A 5,466-nucleotide genomic window follows, 5' to 3' on the forward strand; every position below is an offset into this window, starting at 1 on the left:
TCCCCAAACATCCCAGAACCCCCCAAAAGGCTCCAGCATCCCCACAACCCCAAGCCCTGATGCCACCACCCCCTGCCCCACACTGGGCTCAGCTCCCCGCTGCCTTTGGGAGCCGGGACACAGCCACGGGAGAACGGGACACAGCCACGGGAGAACGGGACACAGCCACGGGAGAGCGGGACACAGCCACGGGAGAGCGGGACACGGCCACGGGAGAACGGGACACGGCCACGGGAGGACGGGACACAGCCACGGGAGGACGGGACACGGCCACGGGAGGATGCAGAATGTCCCCTGTCCCCCGCCCCGGGCGCTGTCCAGGTGCGGGCCAGGAGGCGGTGCTGGCGGGGTTGCTGTCCCGGCTCTGGCCCGGACCCTGCTGCAGGGAGGAGGGTGAGAACATCTGGTCGCAGGGAAGAGGGACAAGTCCAGGGAAAAATTCCGAGCTCTTGGAAGAGGCCCTCACCGCCGCGGCTGGGGTGGAAGGAGCCCCAGGATCCCTCCTGCGCCACAGCTGCACCGGGGAGGGGAAACTGAGGCACGGCGGAGCCAGGCACTGTGATGTGGGGACATGGGGACACGGAGCCGCGAGCGCGGGGTCACCCCCAGCTGCCAGGCTGGAGAAGCATTGCCCACGATTTACAGCGCAGGGTCTGGCACCCGGGGGGCAGCAGGGAAGGAAAGGGAGGCTGCAGGGAGAGAGGGGAGCGGCGAGATCTCCTCCTCCCAAAGACGCTCCCTGCCACCCCCCCGCAGGTGGCTGGAGCAGAACGGTTGATATGGAGACAGGGAAGCACAGACTGTCTGGGTAAGGTGACATTCGACAGATGCCAGGTTCAGACTCGCTCCAGCCAGTATTCCCACCCCCCTGACTGCCTGCCTGCAGCCCCTGCGCAAAGGCATGTGCAGGGAGGGGGGCAGGCTGGGCAGGGCCAGGGGGGCAGTGGGGCACCCTGCGATCTGCCGGGAGGGGAAATGCCGCCTTGTCCCCGTCCTGAGGCACCAGCACCCTGAGTGTCCCCTGCCAGAGCGCACTTGGAGCCCCTGGACCCCCAACCCTGGACCCCACGGTGCAAGCAGAGGTGCCATGACCCCCGCGGGTCACCCAAAATGATGGGGGACCCTGCCCCGTGCCAGGCAGGCACAACTGGAAGATTTCGGGGACACATCTGGGGGAAGGATCGCTCTCCACACTCACCAGCCCGATTGCAGAGAGGGCAATTAGCTGATGCCTAAGAAGAAATGGCCCAGCTCTGGGGGGAGCACAGGCTTCGTATCCCCCACCCAGGCAGGCTGACACTGGGCATGACAGCCCCTTGTCCCCAGTTCATTGCCCGGGGAGGGGTCCCAGGCTGCCTGACCCCCCCTACACCGAGCTTACACCTCGGGCTGGAGATCCCAGGGATGCTGGGAGGGATTCCTGGCACACAACCCGCGGGGAGCCCCTGCTCCATGCGGGCAGGGAGGGACGGGCACTGCCCCGCACCCAGAGCAAGGCTCTTGGTCTGCAGTGGAGGCAGAGGGGGGGGTTGGCAGGGAGGGGAAGGAACAAACACAGAGGGTTCAGCACAGGGTGGGGGAGCCCCCAGCACTCTCCTGTCAGATCCCCTTTGGCAATGCTGCACCCCCGGGAGCTGCGGTGGCTCCAGGGCTGCATTGAGCAGGACGATGGGGGCCGCCAGCCCACACAAAGCCCCTCCAGCCTCTGCCCGTGCCCCCGGCTGCTGCTCCCTGACCCCCAGTGCGGGGAGGTTGCAAACTGCTAATGAGCTCGGCCCTTTCCCAGCACTCTGGTCCCGGGTGGCCCCGGCAGGTGAGGGTCACCCCAGAACGGCAGGGACTGCGTGGTCTGGATCGGAGGGAACGGGAGGCGCCTGGCGAGGGGCTGCAAAGCCTTCGGCATCGGTGGGATGGGCTCCAGCGCCCGCTCGGGCTCCTCTATCTCCTCTTCATCACCCTCTGTCTCCCAAATATCCCCAATCTGCTCCGCAGTGCTGCTCGGCACAGCCCCAGCTGGGACACGGCACTGACCCCAAGATGAGGGGACGCAGCCCCCCTCCTTCCTGCTCCCTTCACTGCATCTCCCACCTTCCTCCTCCGCCTCTGCCCTAAAGCCAGACGGATTTCACCGCTCTGCTGAGCTCCAAACTCCACTTCCAGATTTTCAGTGCGACCTTCTGGCTACCTGGATCCGGCACTGCAAGATGCCCCCTCTGATCCCCCCTCCCCTCCGGCCCCCCAGCATCCCCGGGGGAGCCAGGGCTGGATGCAGCCAGGAGCAGGATGCAGGGGGAAGCCAGGGGTGGCCGAGGAGGAGGAGGAGAGGAGGAGGGAGAGGTCGGGCTGCACCTGGATGCAAGACCAGCCTCAGGAGGCTCGGGTTGTTGTGTTTAATCCAGCCTGGCCCAGGGAAAAGCAGGAGCATGGTCAGAGAGAGCCTGGCAAACTCGCTGCACGTGTGGGAGGCGCTGCCGTGGCTCCTGGGGCAGCCTTGACCTCGCTGCCTACACGGAGGGTCCCCCCAAAGGGCCCCCGCTCTCCTGGGACACGGTTCTGCAGGGATGTGCTCCCTCCCCAGGCTGCTCTTGGCTCCCCCAGCCCGGATCCTGTCCCGGGGGGCAGGCAGGGGTCTGTGGGACCCCCGTGTCTGCCTATCAGGGATCACAGATAACCAGGGGGAAGAATGGGGGAAAGAAGGGAGGAAAGACATGAAACTCCCCAGATACTCCAAACCCCCGTTCAGGCACATGAGGCACCATGGGGTGTAGAAAAGCAGCAAGAAAAATCCACGGAAACAGCTGGGAAAAGCCCCAAAGCCCCAGGTCACCCCCACACGCTGCCCCCTGCCCTCACTGCTCTCCCCGCCGGTTATTTCCAGCCCTCTGCATCCCCCCTCCTCCTCCTCCTCCTCCTCCTCCTCCCCCCCACCATTCCCTCCCGGCACCCTGCTCTCCTCCGCTCGCTCTTGCATTCTGGTATTTGGTGTGTTCCTCAGCTGCAGGAAATTCCTGATGCTCTCCATCATGCAGCCTGCGCTCGCATCCCCCGCCCTGCCCGGCTCCCCTCCAAAGGACAGCCATGTGCAGGACAGCCAGCGCCGCCGCCATCGCTCCCCTCCCAAAAACGGGATTTACTTCTCCCTCTTCGCCTTCTCCTTCTCCTTCGTTTTTTTCTCTCCCTTCAATTATTTTCAACTCTAACCCTGCAGAGCACCCCCCTCCATCTGTGCCAAGGGCTGAAGCCGCCCAGCTCCGGCCATTCCCCTGCCTGGCTTTTCCCTCTTCGTCTTCCTCTCTTCGCGAGACCGCTCCTGATCTTATTTTAATTCGTCTCAGACGGTGTTGGAGTGTTATTTTAAGAGAGAGGATATGCACAGACATTGTGTTTTCTGCTTTTTCCTGGCCCCAAGCCAGGCTCTCTGGGCTGTCAGCTACCCACTGTGTTGCAGTCACGTGTGGGAAGAGGCAGCCAGAGCCAGCCTCACAACTCCTGGTAGCAACATGGAAATCAAGTGTGCACTTTCTTCCCTCTGTATGTGTCTGTATTATTAATAGCGTCTCTCTCCGTGAGTTATCCATAATGTATCTTAATACCTGTCCGTCGGTAAATGATGTATTGCCACGGCTCTGCGCGCCACCGAGGGGGGACAGGCATCGTGGCAGTGCCACCATCACCCCTGAGGTGTGGCACGGGGATGGGGGACAGGACACAGGGATGGGCATGGAATCTGGCAGCCACGAGCTGCTCTGGTGTGTCCCAGCCTGCTGGCAGCCCGGTGAAATGGGCATGTGGGGAGCAGCGGGGTGCAGCGGGAGGATGGGGCCAGCTGGCACTGGGATGGCCCTGAGCGATCCCTGTCACTGGCCAGGAGGTGCCGGGGGACACCGATGTCCCACGCTGTGGGCACTGACACTGGCTGCTGCAAGCTCACAAAGAATGGGACATTCACTGCACACCCCGGGGACTGCAGGGAAGGTGCGAGGGTGGATTGGGACTGCACGGCACGGGCTGGATGGACACGGCACGGGCTGGATGGACACGGCACGGGTTGGATGGACACGGCACGGGCTGGATGGATGAATACAGCACAGCACAGAGCTCAGAGCTTGGCTTTGCAGGACACAGATGTGTCTCATGAGGCTCCACTTCGGCAGGAGCCGCCCAGAAGAGTCCGGGGGGCTCCCAGCCCCAGGAGGCTGAGCAGGGCTCCCCACAAACCATACAGATACACCTAGAACTGGGCCAGCACCCAAGGCACCTGCATGCAGTGACAGCTGGTGCTGCCCCTCTCCGGGCTGTGGGGTCCCCTGTCCCCTCTGCATCCAGGGGATGGAGACACCAGGACAGGTAAACAGCCTGGGACTGGGGTTTTCCCAGTGCTAACCAGTAATAGAGACACCAATACTGATCCATACCGTGCCTACACCCCTGTGACACCTATAAATCACATGTGCATGCAAGAGCAAGTGGGTACGGACATCACACCCCCCCCGTGCACCACCCTGACACACAGATGTGTGCAGGTGTTGTTTGAACTTCTCAGTACGTGGGGCTGCCAGCAACGTCCCCTGGCAGCACTGTCCCTGCCTGCAGCGTCCCGTTCCCACAGCACCCCCTGCACATCCCTGCCGGGCCACTGTGCCCATTCCCACACCGTGCCCATTCCCACACCCTGCCCATTCCCACACACCGTGCCCACGGAAGCTGCAGCGTGCACAGACAGAGGAGGATCCCAACCCCAGGGGGTGCCCAGGTGGGGCAGCCCTGCACCCCGACACACGGTGGGAGCAGTGTGGGTGCCAGCACCCAGCTGGGGTCATGGGGAGCAGGAATCCAGGAAGGCGAACTGGAGCTCAAAGCTTCACATTTCTGGATTCTGGTTCCCGTTTCTGCTCCCGGCTGTTTCCATGGAAACTGGCGTCGGACCTGGGAAAATAAGGTTAGGGTTTGCAGCGGAGGCCCACTGCCAGCCCGCCTGCCTCTGCGCCCCTCCGGCCCTGCCGCCTCACTGGGGCACACGCCCGGGTACCCCCCTCGCCTGCACCCACGTGCTGCTCAGCTCTGGGGGCTGAGCTGCGCTGGCACCGCTGGCATCTTCCTGCACCCTCTGTCCTTCCACCTGGTGACCCCTGGGAGCCCGGCACACCTTGGCAATTTGGGAACTGGGACCACCACGCTGCTCCCTGGCATGCCGGTGAGGGTGGCGAGTTGGCGGTGGCACCCCCTGGACCCACAGCCCCTCCCTGCCACCCCACTCTCTTCCCTGGTGCTCCAACCATGGCACAGCTCAGCCTCCATGGAAACTTCCCAACAATGCTCATGGGGCCATGACACCCCACCAGCCCCACCGGCACAGGGGACACTGAGGCTGTCCCCAGTACTGACACCCCATGCGCGGGTTTCACAAGGACCCAGCCTCGACAGCAACATCACCCTCCCCTTCCCCAGCTCAGGATCCCCAATTGC

Source organism: Sturnus vulgaris, chromosome 24, assembly GCF_052056855.1.
Source record: "Sturnus vulgaris isolate bStuVul1 chromosome 24, bStuVul1.hap1, whole genome shotgun sequence".
In the NCBI taxonomy this organism is placed as follows: Eukaryota; Metazoa; Chordata; class Aves; order Passeriformes; family Sturnidae; genus Sturnus; species Sturnus vulgaris.